Source organism: Sparus aurata, chromosome 7 (genome assembly GCF_900880675.1).
Source record: "Sparus aurata chromosome 7, fSpaAur1.1, whole genome shotgun sequence".
NCBI classification, from domain to species: domain Eukaryota; kingdom Metazoa; phylum Chordata; class Actinopteri; order Spariformes; family Sparidae; genus Sparus; species Sparus aurata.
The window spans coordinates 15,486,370-15,504,401 of NC_044193.1; the positions used below are offsets into that span (position 1 = coordinate 15,486,370).

At 43.2% G+C, this 18,032-nt stretch overlaps 1 protein-coding gene across 5 annotated transcripts in view; it reads right to left on the reverse strand.

Annotated features, from left to right (window-relative positions):
- Positions 1–2,238: 2,238 nt before the first annotated feature.
- LOC115585424 (ERC protein 2-like) overlaps positions 2,239–18,032 on the reverse strand; it is a 163,593-nt gene continuing 147,799 nt past the window's right edge. For all 5 annotated transcript variants that reach the window (XM_030423771.1, XM_030423775.1, XM_030423769.1 and 2 more), the window contains one exon: positions 2,239–3,622. The gene's annotated coding sequence lies outside the window, so the exon portion shown is untranslated. The remainder of the gene's footprint in view (positions 3,623–18,032) is intronic.

Sequence of the window (18,032 nt, forward strand, 5' to 3'; positions counted from 1 at the left end):
GTCGCCTCCTTCTCCCGAACTAGCAACGCTGCGGCGCGGATGCGCAGCGCAAAAAAAACTTCAGATGGCGCATGCGCTTCACATTTCTCCTCAGACGTACCTTTTCTTTTTCCTTTTTCTGTTTTTTTTTTTTCTTTTTTTTACTCCTCGCAAGTCACCCAACTTTCAAGAATTGAGGAATTTGAGTGTAGGTAAAATAAAAAATATTTTAAAAAAAATGTGAAGGGAGAGAGACACAGAGAGAGAGACAGAGAGAGAGAGAGAGAAAGAGAGAGAAGGGCGGAACAGGCTGTAACAAAACAAGCGTCTCTATTACCTAAAATAAACTTATAAAGCACCCGAGGCTATTACCCTATCCATACCAGAGCAGAGTTAGAGATTTTCACTGGCAAGCAGATCGAGTTACCACTCAGAAAAAAATCAAGACAAGCAGGTCCATATCGTGTGCTTACACAGGCTGCTCTCATCACCTGAAGGGCCCGGTGAGCACTACGGTCATTACGGTAATTATTATTTTATGGTACATTATCTCAAAACATGCTGCAGGAATCCACCGGCTCACAGTTCCATATTTTTCAATGAACCCGATGAAGAGTGTCAGAGGGCAAAGTGTTTAATAGTTTCACTTGTGTGTGTGTGTGTCTGTGTGTGTGTCTGTGTGTGTGTCACTGTAGATTTCTCCAGGTCCGCTCACACTGAGGGCATTCAAGGGTGAAAGCCGTGTTATCCTCGATTGGAGGAGCTGGACAGAATTTCGTCTGGATTGAGGAAATGGGGATAGAATGACATAAGGTAAACAATGATACAATTAACGGAATCACCTGAATGTCTGGCTGGATGCCCAAGTGAAGGCCTGCCTCAGGTGGTGGCAGGAGGTGAGGAAGGGTGGAGATTGAGTCAGACATTCTTTATGATGCTGTAGTCATGTACAGTCAATCTAGTAGGTGTGCTACAGATCTCAATAAAAATCAGTGCCTCAACCCGGTGACAGAGTCAGGATGTTCCAGGGGCAGAAGATATAATAAGGTCACCAGCGCAGAAAGTCCAGCCACATTTATAGTAAAGAGAAGGTGCGTCACCACGGCATCTGGGTGCACAACCTTTCACAACCATTTTGACAACGTGTATTTAAAAAATAGCAAGTCGGCATGGCGATTACGTCAGCTGCCTTAGTTCCTACTGGGTGTCTGACGCCCAGTGCTGACCCAGACCCATTCCTGGTCCACGGTCTGGTGGTTGGGGACGCCTGCCCGAGAGAAACGTTATCACGGTTTATTCCCTGGAAATGATGCCTAAAGGGCATTTCCTCACTTTGAGTGTGTTGGAGGGAGCACCCTAGAGGGCACTTTATCATGCTTTATCTACCATAGGGGCATCCAAGAGGACACTTTTGCTGCATTTTATTCAAACATGGTGCACCTGGAGGGTAAAAGAATGGTTCATTTGGCTTCCAGCATGCTCAGCTTTGTGGCTTTAAGCTGTATTTGCCTTTATATACACTATACATGGGCGCTGCATTATTGTGGAATATTCTAATTTCTGTGTCTCTAAAAATAACACACATTTTTATATGAAAAACTTAATTTTAAGTGCCTATAATGAAAAAAAAAAATCACAGAAAAGATCAGCAACTTAAAAAAAAAAAAAAGACGAAGCTGATTCCAGCCCCCCCACAAAAATCCTTTAATATAACTAATAGTGCTTCTGGAGCGATTTTTCATTTCTGTCACATTTTTCCACAAAGTGAACATCTCCAGGAATGAGAGTCTTCGTGTGACTGTGAATACCTGTGGCAGGACCGTGTGTGTGTGTGTGTGTGTGTGTGCGTGGTGTGTTGCCCCTGCGAGAATCGTGCAAAAAGTTCTGTTCCCAGCTAATGTTACCGTGGTGGATGCTGGAGGCTGCGTCAAAGAGCACTTAAAACATGCTCGGCCACATTTTCTGATCCCTCACCATGCCTTGCTACCCCTCCCCTCCAACGCGTTCCCCTAGGAAGAAAAACTGGGCAACATCTGGCTGAGTTTATGAGCGAGTGAGGGAGAGAGAGAGAATTGGTAGACCATGAAAACTGGGGAGAATTCTTTCTTGGGCAGTGCAAGAGTCTATTGTTGTAGTTGCCATTAGTGGCGGTGAAACTTTAATCTTGTGAAAATACCCATTGTTGCGCTCAAATTTACCAATAACACTGCAGATGTCAGTGTTCACATTATTGTCTTTCTGATAAAACACACGTTGCAGTTCTTGTGAAAACCACTTTTTATTCACACAACAGAAACACGCTGACCACTGCAAAACACTGTGGAACAACTCGAGGGTGGATTGCTGCTACCCCCAAAACTTTCACAGTCCTCGCAGACTTGGAACCACACACACACATGCACACACATACTGTACAAAAACTGTACATATTAAGGAAGGGCCAGGTGGAAACACTGTTGAATCAATCAAAACACAGTACTGTACATAAATATCAGCTCAGGTCAAACCTCTGGTACAGTGAAAAAAAAAATAAAAATAAAATGACACAGTGTTTGAAAATGCAAGTCACTTCATTATAAACAAAAATTAGCCACCCAGATTCACAGGATTAGTATGTAGACAACGAAATAATACATCACTCATCAGTGTAATGAGTCACACAACTTAAAAAAAAAAAAAAAAAGTAGAAGAGTGGCACTCAAAACTGTTTTTTCGGACGTAGAAAAGCAAACAGAACATGATATTGGTTCATTAAACAAACGCACAGCAGGCTAAAAGAACACAAGGAGAAACGTATAAACAGACTGCTCTTACAGTAAGCTGGCTCATTTGAGGTCAGCGATGTTTCCTTCCCTTTTAATAAAGGTCCTGATTTTTAAAAAGAAAGGTGTAAGCTGATCCTCACACTGATTTTCTGTGTTGCATCTCTAAGCCTTTTTCTTGTTGATCCCTCCGCAGGAAGCGGGAGACAGTCAAACAAACGAGTGGCTGTGGTGGTTTAGTGGGTTAGTCCGAGTGATTCAGATGCACGTCAGTAATTTGTTTTCAGCAGACAGGGGTTGTCTCCTTTGGCACGGTACATTGAGAAGGTCTCTGTGGATTGTGGATTTTGAGGTCCATGTTGTGATATTTACAAAGAAAGAATTTAGCTGCAGAAGTAAACATATTCATGCCATCATAAACCAGTCAGGGGATTGGCATGGAGTTTACGGCTAGTTCCACTGGCTCAGCTCAGCCACACTGGTAGTCGGCGGCGGTGGAGTGATTGTCGGTTGATGTGGAGCCAGAACTCTGTAGCACCGCAGTACTGTAAAATGAATCCAGCTCCCAGTCTATTGAAAACAGCTAGGGAAATGAAGGCAGTGGACCGCTTGCCAATACCTTGGAGCTGCACACTGATGACTGATGCTCTGGTGAGGGATATTCAACCACACTGGGCTCAGGTCCTCAGTGAAGGTGACATTCATCGGTAAGCAGGAGACTTTCTGACTGGCTGAGCCGTCAAATGGTGGGCCCTCGAGTATGTGTTCATCTGTTTAAATGTACGTCTGATGGTCACGATGGTGGGGATGTACGGGCCGGCTGAGTGTTCACGCTCGCAGTGGAAGCTCTTGAACCTCCTGGTACCTGGCTCGACAGGCAGCTGTGGAGAGAACATTGAGAAAGAATAATCAGTATGAGAGATCAACCGCAAAAAAATGAAAAACAAATGCTGAAACCCACACAGGGATATGAGGATGCATCATTAAGCCAAGGATATCAAGTTGTTTTTAATTTCTTCGGTCGTCTTCCAAAAAAGGTTACGTCATACAATTACATTGCTTGGTAATGGACAAAGAGAGCTCAGACGCTCAGGTCCAGTGTAGATCCTTTGTTTTTTCTCAGGTTTAGGTTGACCATTTTCTTCCTCTAACTGTCTGGCGAGCCTCCAGAGCTCCTTAAGAATGCTCTAAATGCAGCTGGCAGCAGCCCAAACATCAAGTGCTCATTAATAAAAAGAAAAAAAAAAATATTGGAATGTGTCTGTTATTCAGGCTGCACAGCAGTCAGCAACAACTCACTTCTTTCCTGAGGGTTAGGTTGGAGAAAAAAGAAAAAAGAAAACAATGATGTATGTCTAGCTTGCTGGGGGCGCCTCATTGGCTGAGCAAACAGGCCCCAAAATAACTACCAATCACCGAGGATGTTATCATCAGTCACTCAGGAGGGTGTAGTGGATGAACTCTAATACAAACTTTGTGAGTGGGGAGATGTTCACAGGTAAAACGGGAATATGTTGCAAGATATTTTTTGAGTTGTGCAATGACCCTCAAATCAAGCATCGAACGGTAGCCTCTTATGTTGGCGTGTGTTGTGTATGAAGAGGAATGTCAAATCTTATGTCCAGTTCTGCAGGGCTGCTCACACTCTTCCTGTCTCCCTCTGATTGGCTGCCAGGCAGAGAGGGACCATCCATTACAGCCAGGAGTAAATAAACACGCACAGCAATTAAAGGTGCCATCATTTGTTATGCAACACAGGGCGTGTGTGTGTGTGCATGTGTGTGTACACATAAGCCTGGTTGTGTGTGAGTATGATCAAATGTGTGTCTGTGTATGTACATGTTTGTGTGTGCACATGTTTGTGTGTGCACGTGTGTGTGTGTGTGTGTTTGTGTTGGACGCCATTCTCAGGTTTCTCAGCCGTCGTCTGCACTTAAATTAATGATTTGGGGGCCAGAGAATCAACAAATATGGCCCCCGGCAGGGTATAATGGAGAGCACGACCTGCCCGTGGATGTGTTTGAAGACCGCTCCTCTTTCTTCTCTGTCATCACCTCACTACCTCCACACAACAGACACATTCACTACACAAACTCACGTGTGACGCCTGTGTTCGTGTCGGTAATGAGGAAGTGCGTGTCGCTATGTGGTCATGAATGTGTGTACGCTTACCAGCCTATGATTATTTTACATGTCAGCGTTTTGTGACAGAGTGTTAAAATCATATGGAATTTTATGTTCCCGGGTGTAAGTCCAGCATTTGTGGTCATGATTATGCCAGCTTTAGAAACATGTGACAAAGCAATGCACATTATATCAGCCAGGAAAGCTACAACCGCACTCGGGATAATTTAGTGAGCTCAAATGGCTCCGACATGCTGCTTAAAGCTGTTTCAGCCCAAAGGTCATTGTTCACAATTTTCTGCATCATCAGCTGCTAAAAGCAGCAAGGAAAGCCAGCTATGCGTACACCTCAGTGCACAAAGAGGACTTTTCACACAAGTTGTACAATGGGGAACACCGTTTCTGTAACTGATTCAAAGAATGTTTTGAAAATGAATATAATATGATAAAAAAACAACCAAACTTAAACCAGATGTGTTGACTGTTTGTGTCCAGAAGATTGTTTGAAGTGACTTGTTCCAATGGATATTTTTCCATTGTTACCTGAAGATAATACTTCAAGTAACCATGTAGGATATTTGATTTAACCAATAGACACTGGAGAATATGCAGTGGTTTGGCAGCTTAAAGGTATACTATGCAGGATTTTCCTAAAAAACAATGTATAGACACCTATAAAAGTAATCCCTTTCAGTCATCACTTATGACAGACTAGGAGCATGTGGCGGTGTCTGTATCTGCAGATACCCTGCCCTCTGTCTGTGTTTTCTTATGTTGCTGTGTTTGGAACATTTGTGGGCATTTACCTTAGGGCAGTGGAACAGTGCAAAGCTGGGACTAAAAAAGTGGTGGCCACGTTACATCGCTGTCTTGTCTCTCTACTCTGCACTGTCTGTGTCATGAGCTGCAGGTCTGAGATACACACACTCACAGAGCAGAGAGGCTAAAAAGGCGTGCGTTTTGTGTAAATTCACACAAAATCCAGCAGTTGCAGGAGCTTGATGCAGGGTTGTGTGAAGGTGTGCGAAGGTGTGGGCGTGAACATTTGCGATCTACAGTGTAACCCCTGTGAAACAACCAGAAAATAACACTTTGCCTCTCGGATTTACGGCTGTATTCTCTCCATATACTCTCCCACTTGTTTGCTGCTGTTCTCTGTCTAGCTGAGCCAGGGAGGAGGGGCAAACTTCAAATGGTTTGTTTTCAAACATCAACCAACAAGTCCCGCCCAGTATGCGTGTAAGGACCGTATGGGTAGGAAAGGGATAAATTGCACTCTAATATCAAAACCGTGACCCGAAACTTCACGGGAACGACCACTGATAAAACTAACATTAACACTTAACACTGATTGCAACAGATCAGACGCAACCCAACCATTATCACACTGAGCCACTTCACCTAAAGTAGGTCAAAGCACATGTACTCATGGCTTAACTCACACATATGAATGTACATACCTCTTCTGGGGTTTGTTTTAGGTCATGATCGCATGTACTGTCCTATTAAATCAAAAATTGCTACCATATCAAAGCATACCTTTGATTTTGGCAGAATATAAATCCATCTCCCTCTAGCAGCACTCGGCCATCATCTTCCTTGAACTCAAATCAGCCATTCCTATCTTCTACTCCCTGCGTAACCCTCATCCTCATCCCCACTCACGGTGTGCTTAATGGTGGGATCAGAAAGGGTGAGCACATTCTCATATTAATACCGGTTTACTCAACATCTAACCGAAATCCTACTAGTCTGTCCCTCTAAAAAGGCGTGCGTTCTCAGGCTTGACACCCAGTCCTGAGGACTGGGTGTCAAGCCTGAGAATCTGGATATGAGTGACTGAACCTCCTCTTGTGCTACTAATATAAACGGCCTGTTTAAAACTCCTTGCAGAGTTTTGGGACCACCAATGTAAAAGTGCTGTTCTTACACTTAGAATTACCCTGTGGTTGGTGTCCTTTCACTCCCACAGAAAAAGAGAAACAGACCTAATTCAATTAGCAATACAAAGATTAAAACACCCCCCCCCCCCCAAACTGTCAAGAGGAGAAAGGTGAAACAAGCCATTTGGTGGTATGAAGGGGCAGATTTACAACAGAAATTCAACAAGAGAGAGGTGACAACTGGCGACTGAGCCGACTTCCTCACCGTTCTTTCTAAATAGTCAATCATATTTCTGTGTTGAGACACTTGAATGCAAAAGGCCTTGCAGAGAAAACAAATCACTCCTATCATGTGTCTGACTAATTGAATTCAATGAGTTAATGTAATGGAGATTGAACATGCTAACTGATGGTAAAAATGGCACAATGCAGCATTTCTACTGTTTCATTGCAAGGCAGTGTCTCAGGTAATCTATTAGCCTATAACAAATGTGATAGGAAAAGCAGTTTGACTTTGGTCCACTTCCAATTCAAATATTGGAAGTCACAGGTTGCCATGACCTTAAAACCTCATATTAGATAGGCAAAAAAAAGAAAGAAAAAGATTTGTGTGCACATGCCTATCCAATCATTTGTACGCCATAGCCCTTTAAAAGGCTTTAAATGTGGTCTACATCAAGCCATCCCAGGAAGAGAGAACATCTTCTCTGCAACAATTGCTTTGAGAGCTCGCTCTCTCTTCACCACATTTCTCGCTTTTTTCGCTCTCTCTTTTCTTTTTTCCTGCCCGACTTTTACAACTTCCTCCTGGTTGGGGCTGCAGCTCTAACCCAAACAAAACTCCATTTTTTAGTTATTGGCCCTCATGGCATGTAATGGAGAATCAAGCTAATTATCCCTACAGCTGTTTTCACTTGCTTTTTATGTAAGCAATACCTGGCTGATCCAGAGAGCAACAGTGAGGCCCTTCTTAGCGCTCCAGGCCTCCAGGCCGGCTGGAATTAGAGAGCAAAATGCCAGGTTTTCCTCCCCCCAATACTGCCCGTGCGTACCCCTGCACCCATCTCCCAGCACACAACCCGACCCAGGCAAAGCCCAGCCCAACTCAACCCCCTAACACATCCAAAAGCTTTCATTTCCACTCCCTTGTACACCTCTTCAAACTACCCCTTTGATGTTGAACAAAGCTGCTCTTCAGCACCTAAGATGGATCTGTATGACAAGCGCTCATTTTCTTCCACTGATGGTCCCTGGCAATTAATGAAGGAGGTGAGCCGGGGTGTGGCTCGGATTAAATAGTAACCATGTCCTGCTGTCATAGGACTAGAAAGAGAGCAAAAAAAGAAGAGGTGGGGAAAGAAAGACAGCGGGGTAAAGGCAGGAGAGAGGGGGGTAAAGAGTGAAAGAAAACAATCCCTCAAAGGCTAATTACATAATTTCCTTCATCTGAGCAAACACATGCTGGGTGAAAGCAAGTGTGAGCAAGCCTCGCGGATGCCAGGCAAAGAGGTGCTGAGGAGACCCACTAACACAGTCTGCAACTGCTTCCAGCAATAGACGGCCTACGCCACAGAGGCACTAAGCCAGATCTCAGCAACATTATCTGCACTGTGTGTAGCTTTTGTAGGACTCATACCCAAAAAGTATTGATCCTCCCTTCTGTTGCAGTCTAAGAGTAAAGTTATCTGTGCAGATAAACAAGTGCTGGTGTAATGTTTCCTTCATTCCTCTCTGCAGCCAGAAGTCTGTTCAGTACAAACACCACTAGGTGGAGTTGACTGTTGATGGGGGTGAAAAACAGAAATCTCATGTATCAAACTCATTAAACTCCCATGGAGAGGAAGTGTGCATCTGTAAGGGAGTCAGTCACGGTTGCACGCTTCACATGTGCCATTTCTGAGAGCTGTCTTTCTGTTCGAACACTAGCGTGCATCGACTCCTCATGTCTCCTCAAACTGACATCTGGTTTGATATTAACAGAGATGGAGGGGGAGAAAGACAGAAGGAGACACTGGTAGCAATTTAAAGACTTCTTTTATTTCAGCCATAGCTATAGTAAGGACTCTGCCAACTACAAAAAGTAAAAGAGCAATCCCTCCCTTGAACTCTCTCCCTCTCCCATTCTCTTTTTTTTTGTCTCTAATCCTGTGAGGAATGATGGAGGGCTCTCTGTGGAATGGTGGTGAGTTCCCTGAGTCCGGCTAAGGTGTGCCAGCGTACAAATGGAAGGGGTGGAATCTGCAGTACCTGCCCCTTATTTCGAGGCTGTTTTTGACATAATTTGCCCTCACAAACACAAGCACCCCATCCCTGCCTGGGCACATATGCATGTATTTATTGTATGGATGCTTGCATAAAAGCGGTACATGTGCATGAATGTTGAGGATCCTGCACACAAATATAAAGTCACAAGTATCAAAAGGAAGATTCAAAACGTGTTATTGGCAGGACATGTTCAAATATTCATTTATCGCTCAAAAGCCCCAAGGTGAAAATTAAGCTATGTTCATAAAAGTGCATAATGTTCATGCAGATCCAAAATACAGGTTTGCGCAACATCAATAAAAAGGCGCATGGAATTCTCTATGCTCCCAAATTCCTCCCTCCCCCTTTCTGTCTCTCTTGATCCGTCTCTCTTAGCACTCAGGAGTTCCTCTGACTAATCTCACTCATTTACTCCTTCCAGCGTTTTTGTCTTATCATAACAGGATTCCGCCTCTTTTCCCTTCTCTCACTCTGTGCACAGAATGAGTGGCAGTGCTTATGTTATTGAGGGAAATGTGGAGAGCTCTGCCGCGCAACCCTGCATTGCACCTATTTTTCACATTAAGAGTAGCGCTGGGACCCTGGTGAGATTGTGTCCCGTCATCTTGACCTGGAGCTAAGCCCGTGAAGTGGAGCAGTGGCGGCCCGTCAGAACCTAGGCCGACGAGCCCTGAACGCGCCTGCATCCTGACACCAGTGCAGGCCCAGCCAGACAGGGGAGACAAGTGAAACCCGAGCCCTCATTAAAGCACCTCCATCAGGTAGGAGATCAGGGGAGGCCTCCATGCTCTCAGTGTCTGCGGGGGTCCGGGCCTCTGAGGCCCTATCTCACCTCCATCTGGAAAGAGAATCTGAGGGTAGCCTGATGGTCTGATAAGAGGCCATGCCGACTGACACGGTAACAGCCTCTCACCCCCATTCGCATAAACCGGAGTGGGTGCAAGCGTAGCTGTGGAGCACTCTCATGCGGGTATGAGAGGGAGGGTGGAACCTTGGCGTGGGGGGTGTGGGTGCATGATGGCATTCATTTTGCTTTGAAGGTTTGACCCAGGAGCCGTAAATGTGCGTACAGGCGCTATGCTTGCAGAGAGAAGTTATAGCGTAACGGTAAAACATCAAGAGGTTCTTTTGTGCTTACTTTATTTTCTGTGTATCCAAAAAAGACATGATGTCATAATTAATTTGTGTGTTTTTATATGGGAGGAAAGTTTCCATGCAAGAAATACAGCGTATGCTGGAGTCAAGACCTCGTTCCCGAAAGACGGAAAAGAAGGACAGAGAGCCAGGCAAATGGTGACAGGCCAACTCGGAAACATATCTTTGTTCACAAAAAGTGTTTCTTTTCAACTACCTTCCTTTTCATATTTGGGTTTGCATGTGTGCATAATCCCAAAATACCACTTCGGAAGTGCTATTAATGCTCCACCTTCCTCTTGATGTCTTCTCAAGATGACACCAACTCTACTGACCCATCAGTCCTCTGTCCTGACCCGACTCGTCGCTTCCTCTCTCTCGCTGCCCACAGACTCACAGTTTCTCCATCTGTTTTATTTATTGTCCATAGTTCAGTTCTGTCTCTTAACTGATTTGCCCTTCGACCAAACCAAGCTGGAGACAGAGAGGCATGTCTCTTCCAGATCTTTGTTTCTACAGTATAAAAACTGATTTAGCAAACTTGACAGAAAACAGACAAAAACTGCACCTCACATTTAATAAACTCCTGCCTGACTGGTGTAACACGAATAAGAAAAGGCTGATTACAGAGCTTCATCTAGGTTATGGCAATAGAGATGTTTGGATGTGAGCCTAACATGTAAGTAGCACAGGGAGTAAAGTCTGTGTGTATGTGTGCTTGCAATGGAATGGGCACAGAGACAATGAGGCTGGAGTGCTGGATTTAAAGTGGTTTGGTTTGGTCTGGTTTGGTCATCTCAGATCTATTTCGGATCACTTGAACCAGTTAAGTAAATAAATGTGATCCTTCAGATCTCAATCTGCTCCGAAGGAAAAACACGCTCACCTTTACATAGGTGTGTGTCGGTGCGTGTATCTGCGCCTTCATGTGTGTGTTTGCCTATGAATCTGTATCTGTGTGTGTGTGTGAGAGAGAGAGAGAGAGAGAGAGAGACACTTGTGTCAACACAATCTGATAATAATGTCTATTCAGTAGCTACAAGTATTTGAGGTAGACAGGTCCAGACAGAGATTTACACAGTCAGCTCAGATTTTTGTTTGGTCATCAAACATTAGAGCCCCTGCCCATCCAACGGTAACAATGTGTTCATTTATTCACCCATCCCTCTTGGACGAGGGGTTAACTGATTTTGTTTTGTGGCTTATTATTCTCTCTTAAGTATGCGTGTGCCAGGTGTGCGTGTGTGCTAACCCCACTACGCTGTATTAAACCCAATGAAAAAGTGTGTCTGCAAACAGAATCGGAGACAGAGTGACAAAGTCGAGGTTGATGTCAAGTGGACTCGGTGTGTTTATGCAAGCACAGCTGCACCGTGGTGCTTAATACTATTTAAGTCTGGTCTCAGGAAGAACCAATCATGTTGTTGGCCGAGTCTGTTTGGTGCTCCTGGGGTCAGTATAGCCCCAGGACATGAGACACATAGGATATATGGTGGGGATAAGGAGGGAGTCCTTTACAATGCCCGGTGGTCTGCTAGTGATCTCCATCACAGTCTGACCTGTTTGTCAGTAGGTAAGAGAAAAGGGGTTCAAGAAACATCTAGAAAAGATGGCAACAATTATTTTAAAGTTGCGAATGATGAGCATCATTCATTCTCTCACATCCCCATTAGAAAGAGAGTAATGAAACATTGATAACTAAATCTTTAAGTTTATATAATTTCATTGCATTAATGGTTTAGCTAGATTACTTAAATACATATAAATATCACATCAAATGGAAAGTAGTGTCTTTGTTAGTCTGTGTTTGAATGTGTGAGTGCGGTAGGTAGACCAGGTTGTGGGGTCTAACTGCTAGAAGGGGGAACATCAAAAAAAGTGCTAAGGGGGAATTTTGGAGGGGATAACCCACTTTTGCAGCCTCGGGCTTGAGACATGGTGTGTGTGGTGGGTCAGTGTGTGTGATAAGATAAGCTGCATTTCCAACCAGAACACCCACTTTTCAAGGAAGGTTCCTTTAGCTTGTAGTTGTTTTGTTTCCATGTTTTTTTTTGTTTCTTTTTTAAATAGCAACCAAAAGACTAGGTACATTTTACTCAAAATGAACTGAGGGCCATACCTCCATAATTAAGTCAAATAAATAAATGAGTCATTTTTGTGTGTGAATACACAACCACAACAAACGTCCATGAATTGCATGCTTTCCTCCGCAACTCCATCTTGATGTGTGCAAGTATAAGGGAACAAAAACACAAACTGGTTGTCGGCTGCATATTGTTTTTAAGTGGCGGCAGAAAAAAAAAGCTCAGTCTACACACCGACAGACTCATAGAGAAATGTTCAGCCAATACAGACAGTCCACCCCCAAAGTTCCTGTGCTTTTGGAAAGTACTACCCTTCAAGGAGGGACTCTTCGGACAGTAAAATTAAGGGTGCAGCCGATGGTCACTTTCAATCTTCTTTCCTTATGAATTTCCCTGGACGTTGATGGAAAATGCCACGAGTTCAAGGAAAGATGTGAAGGTGAATGCGTACAGAGGAGAATACAACTGCACTTACTCTGGGCTATGTAATTATGCAATGACATTACTACCGTGGATCTGCTGTGGTGACACTAAAATGCTCGGAAGATGGACTACTTGAAGCACACCTAGATACAGAAAAACTTTCTTTGTTCATAAACCTTTGAATTCTGTGAAGTGTGTGAGTATACTGCAGATAGAGTTCATGTCAGTGATAAACAGATGGATCCACAGCGTCCGGGCACTGTCTCTCCCACACTTCATCTCCTTGTATTGTTCATGCATTAGTTCCTTGTTGTTAACTTGATGTGGCATACAGTTTGCTGTCTGCTGTAGTTTTAAATGTCCACAAAGTTTTATGATTGTAAAGAAATAATTAACTTCATGCACGACAGGCATAACATGGAAGGGAATCTACTACTGTACATATAATCATCAATCATCAAGTTTCAACCACTTTGAAGTAAAAACATCTGGATAAAACGTCTCCTATCGCTTCTGCTTCCTGATTATGATCTGATTGTGCTTTAGTTGTTGTGGCTGATACAGGCTGTGGATGTGTGGCAGTTATCTCCTTTCCTTTCCTAAAGGATGGTCCAGTGAACTGAATGCTAAAGGAGATTCAGAAGGAAGCATTGAAGTCCTTTTCCTCAGCTTTTAGAGAATTCGGACAGCTTTTATCATGGCTGCCACTTTCGATACTTCGGGATCATTTCACAAAAGTAAAAAAATACTTAGTGACCACAGCTTAAGTCCCTGGAACTTAAGTAAGACCCTGTCCCTGTGGTGGAAACACACTGACCTTCCTCCAAAGGTTCTCAGTCTTTGGCTAAAGTTCCTGTAGTCGGAACACAGCCATAGAGAGAAGGGAAGAGAGGGACAGAGTGAAACAGGCTAGAGGGGTCCCAAATAAGACAGACATTAAAAACACTTATATCTAAGCCAGCTATGATTCCTGAGACTACTCTGAACTATAAAATCCCTCTAGAACACCAAGCCCCAAAACATGTAAAAATATTATTCACGGTGACTAAAACCACAGACACTCCTTGTACAGCCATCTTGAACCTTTAACAACCTTTTGGAGCACTCCATACGACACTGTGGAAAGCCCTGCCAGTGAAACTTTAAGGGAGATACTGCGTAATCGTAAATAAGCATCGTAGAAAGTGACAGAGGTTTGGCTCTGTGCGCAGATACAGAGTAAATAATCCTCATTAGTTTTGACAAAGTGACTCATAGTTTTGCGATATTTACTGCAGAAACACACTGTACCCATTAAATAAGCGCCGATAGAGCCATCCACACTGACAGCGCTAAGGCTCACACTTAACGTTTAGTCTTGCTGTGGGATTAATGCAGCAGGTTATGATGCAAATCCTCCTTATTATGATAGCAGAGGATAATATAGAGCGGAGCTAGGACTGTAACACATGTAAACCTGTCCTCACAAAGTCCTTGATGTTGAGTATTGATGGGCTGGCTAAGTTAGGGGCCGCTTTTCAACTCTGGTTCAGTTGACTCATGACGTGCTATACCAAACATCTTGTTGACATCACGACAGAAAAATAGATGCCGATCATTCTAATGAACTATGAAAAAGTGATTTAGTGAAGCAGTGTGCAGACTTCCCGAAACTCTTAAAATTAACAGTATGATATGTTGCGTGTGTGTGTGATTTCGTATGTCTGTGTGTGAACTTGGTCCATTTTGTCTGGGTGGTACTGGGAATAGTATCGGCTTAAGGCTGAAAGAATTTAGGCCTCCCAAGCAAGGTCATGTGCTGATGTTTAGTACGAGCTTTCTCAGGTCACAGACTGTGACTTTCAACCATCACTCACATTACCCCACATCTTTGAGTAGTTCTGTTTAACTGGCATACCCCACATCTCTCCCCCAGTTTGCTGTAATGACAGGTGACAGCCGTCTCAGTCCACTTACATAGTTGAAGGAGAAGTCAACCCAAATAGTTTTTCCATATGAAATGGACATTGCACAGTAGATTTTGTATGAGAGCTTTAAGTAGGGCAAATATTTGTAACATAGATTTACATTGAACTTAAGAAACGTCTTATTTGGAATTCCTGGAGAGCACTTTCATCCCTCAGGATAATATTTCTGTATTTAAAGGTCATATTGATAACATTTTTCAGTAGGCAAATAAACATTAATACATATACAGAGATTGTTGAAAGGTGCGGAAAAAATATCCCATTATAATAAAAGATATAAAAAAAAATATGAGATGCTGGTTCTCATCACTCTTGCATTAAATTTCCCTAACATAACAAAAAAAAAATTATGAATTGAAGCAATTGGGCAGAACACACACATTACAAACGGAGCTGAGGTGCTGGATAATAAAACATCAAACTAGGCCAGAAAAAAGCAGACGTATACTCCATCTTTGCAAAAATCCGGTCAAGTTCGTTCAAGTCAGTCTTAAAACATTAGTTATATGCCCTATAAACACTGAGGCGGTGAAATAAAGTTCAGTTCTCTTAAACTGTTTTTGCTTGCTGTATCATGCCTCCTATTAAATGTGAACCTTTACTAATGTGAGTGCAACGGAGGTGATTGGGGAGAAAACCTTCAGCCCTCATTCAGGGCAAAAATATATTCTAAAGGTCAACTGAAGCTAATATGAGGTTTCAGCGGTCTGAATTACACAATCAAGAGGGTATGTTCCAAAGTCTTTTCAGTACAAAATTCCCTCTTTGTGCTTTCCCAGACAGTGCTTGTCTTGCTGAGCTACAGTGGAGGGATAATAACAAAAAAGAGAGAATTTTCTACTGAAGAGACAGTAACTTTGGAAGGTAACCACCTGATCTTTAGCTGAACTTTGGGATGTATTTCTTCATGGAATGAGGAATGTAGATTTTGTCTTCCATCACTCCCGCTGCATTAGGAAAGGATCTATTAAAGGACAACTCCACCAATTTAACACATTGAAGTGTGTTTACAGGTCTTGGGGAGTACTAACACATATGTAAAAAGAGTTGTTTAAAGTCGTTCATGGATGCACGTAATCTGATAAATTCCCTCCAGTGATGTCAATCAGTGGCTAAGTTACTTTGTGGGTAATATAGGTGATATATGTGGATCTGTAGTATGCATTTAGATTGTTTGTTTCAAAATGGTCCAACAGTGCTATAGGAGTCAAATAAGTCCAACAGTGCTATAGGAGTGTTATGCTATGTCAGGGAACTATATCAAAAGCTGGTGCTTACATTACCCACAATGCCACTGGAGACAATTGACATATGCAATACTACTCAACAAGACCTGTAAATACACTTCAATGTGTAGAATTACACTTGAAGAAGAAGGAGAAAATGATTATTTTTCACACATAATCACACTCAGTAAAATAGAGGGAAACCTCTCTACATTTAACCCATCCCTGAGGAGCAGTAGGCAACCATTGTGCCAATGGACCAGCTCCAGCTTAAGGCCAGTGCCTTGGTCCAGGAGGATTATCGTAATATACAACCTAATCTACATGAGCACCTGGGGGAAACCCACACAAACACAGGGAGAATGTGCAAACTCCACACCGAAAAGGCCCTGCCTCAGCAGGGAATCGAACACTAAACCATCTTGCTGAGAGGCGACAGTGCTAACCACTGAGCCACTGTGATAAAAACAGCCAGTATGAAAAGCAAGCATAATCTGTTTCAGTGTTAATATGGGCACCTGATTGTTGCTTTAAGACAGAATTGTAAGCCTATCTTTTAGGAATGTGTGTTTTGAGTAAGATGCCTATGTCGGATGACGTTTCTGAGCCAGCTGAGTGGTAAATGTGCCCAGCGGTGGTTAAGCAAACAGGGATTGCTCCCTGAAGTGCCCTGGCCTCACTATACCCACTGCTTAGCTTGGCATCAACTCTGCTGCACACTGTATAGTAAAGCTCCACACCGCAGTTTGATTCCTACTCTTTAGTTCGAAGAAGAACTCTAACAAGCATCTCCGTCTGTCTCTCCGGTCCGTTTGACTCCTCTAGTTGTCCCTTTTAGGTCTGCAGAATGGTGAATTTGACATGATACAGCTCACCACAATAAATTAGCATCAGCCCCTGTAACGGCTAGTGCACATGTGTGCAGTGTTTGTGTTGCATGGGTAGTGTTTCTCAGGGATAATTGCATTGTGTCTCTCCCCACCTGGACTCTGACACATGTTCAACAGCTCAGACAGACACGCCCAAACTAACACACTCACATCAGAATGACCAGAGCTCCCAGAGAAGGAGGGAGAGGGAGTGAGAGGGTTTGTGCCTCTCTCGTCTTCCCTGTCAGAATCAGAATCAGGCTTATTGCCAAGTAGGATTTTTGCCTGGGTGTTATGGTGCATTAAATAGTGGACACGTTTAAATGTTGAGAAAAAGCAAGTGAAGACACAAATCTGAAATAAATAAAAAAAAATATTATAAAATCTTAAAATATGTACAGTAGGGTATTTAAATGAAAGAGTTGTACAAATTGAGCAGGACTGTGCAAAAGTTCATAGTATTGCGGATTCATTTGAAATGTGCAAGATAATGCTATGCAAGTAATCTAACTTAGAGTTATAAAGAGACAGGTGGTGGAGCCAGTCCTCAACTCTCACATCCATGAATATGCTCGTCCACTCACACACATTCCTGAATGTTCATAAACTTGGAATGCCATGTGCACCATTATATCAGGTCCAATTTATCCTCCTAAAAGTATGCATTGTTTCCCACACATATAGTTTCCTTGGGTGGGTTGCCCAGGTATGTTAACAGCTGCCCAAGGATATCTAGCAACCCATTAGAGCATTTTATAGAATACTTTTATTTTTTATCTGAACGTGAGAACAATGCCACCCGCTATCAATTAACTGTTGGACAATCAGCCCTCGCTCTTCCCCTCTCGTCTACTGTCAATCACACAGGCTCTGCAAAGAGAGAGAAGCTCTCTTGTATTACATCCCTCCTATAAATGCACTGATTGTGATCCAACCTCTCATAATTAATGTAAGCCCACTGTGTCATTTTGTACCAACTTATGAGTGCACCTGGTTGTTGTGATGCCGTTCGATGTACCTTGGTTTTGATTGGCTACATATCAGGCTTCCCTTCAGCTCACCTGCTGTTATGACAACGGAAAAAAGTCCTGAACGGGAGGTGTGTTTCTTGGTTGACTTAATAAAACCTAGTGCCGACAGAGAAAGCAGATAACGTTGCTGGGAGAGAGAAACATAAGGGAGAGAGAAACAGAAAGACAAGCCAAGCCACACGAATGTAGACAAACTCTGCAAAGAAAGTTGACTTTTCAATCTCATTCTCAGGTCACCAGATACCCCCCTGCTACAGGTACACTGCCATTCTGTGGGAAAAACTG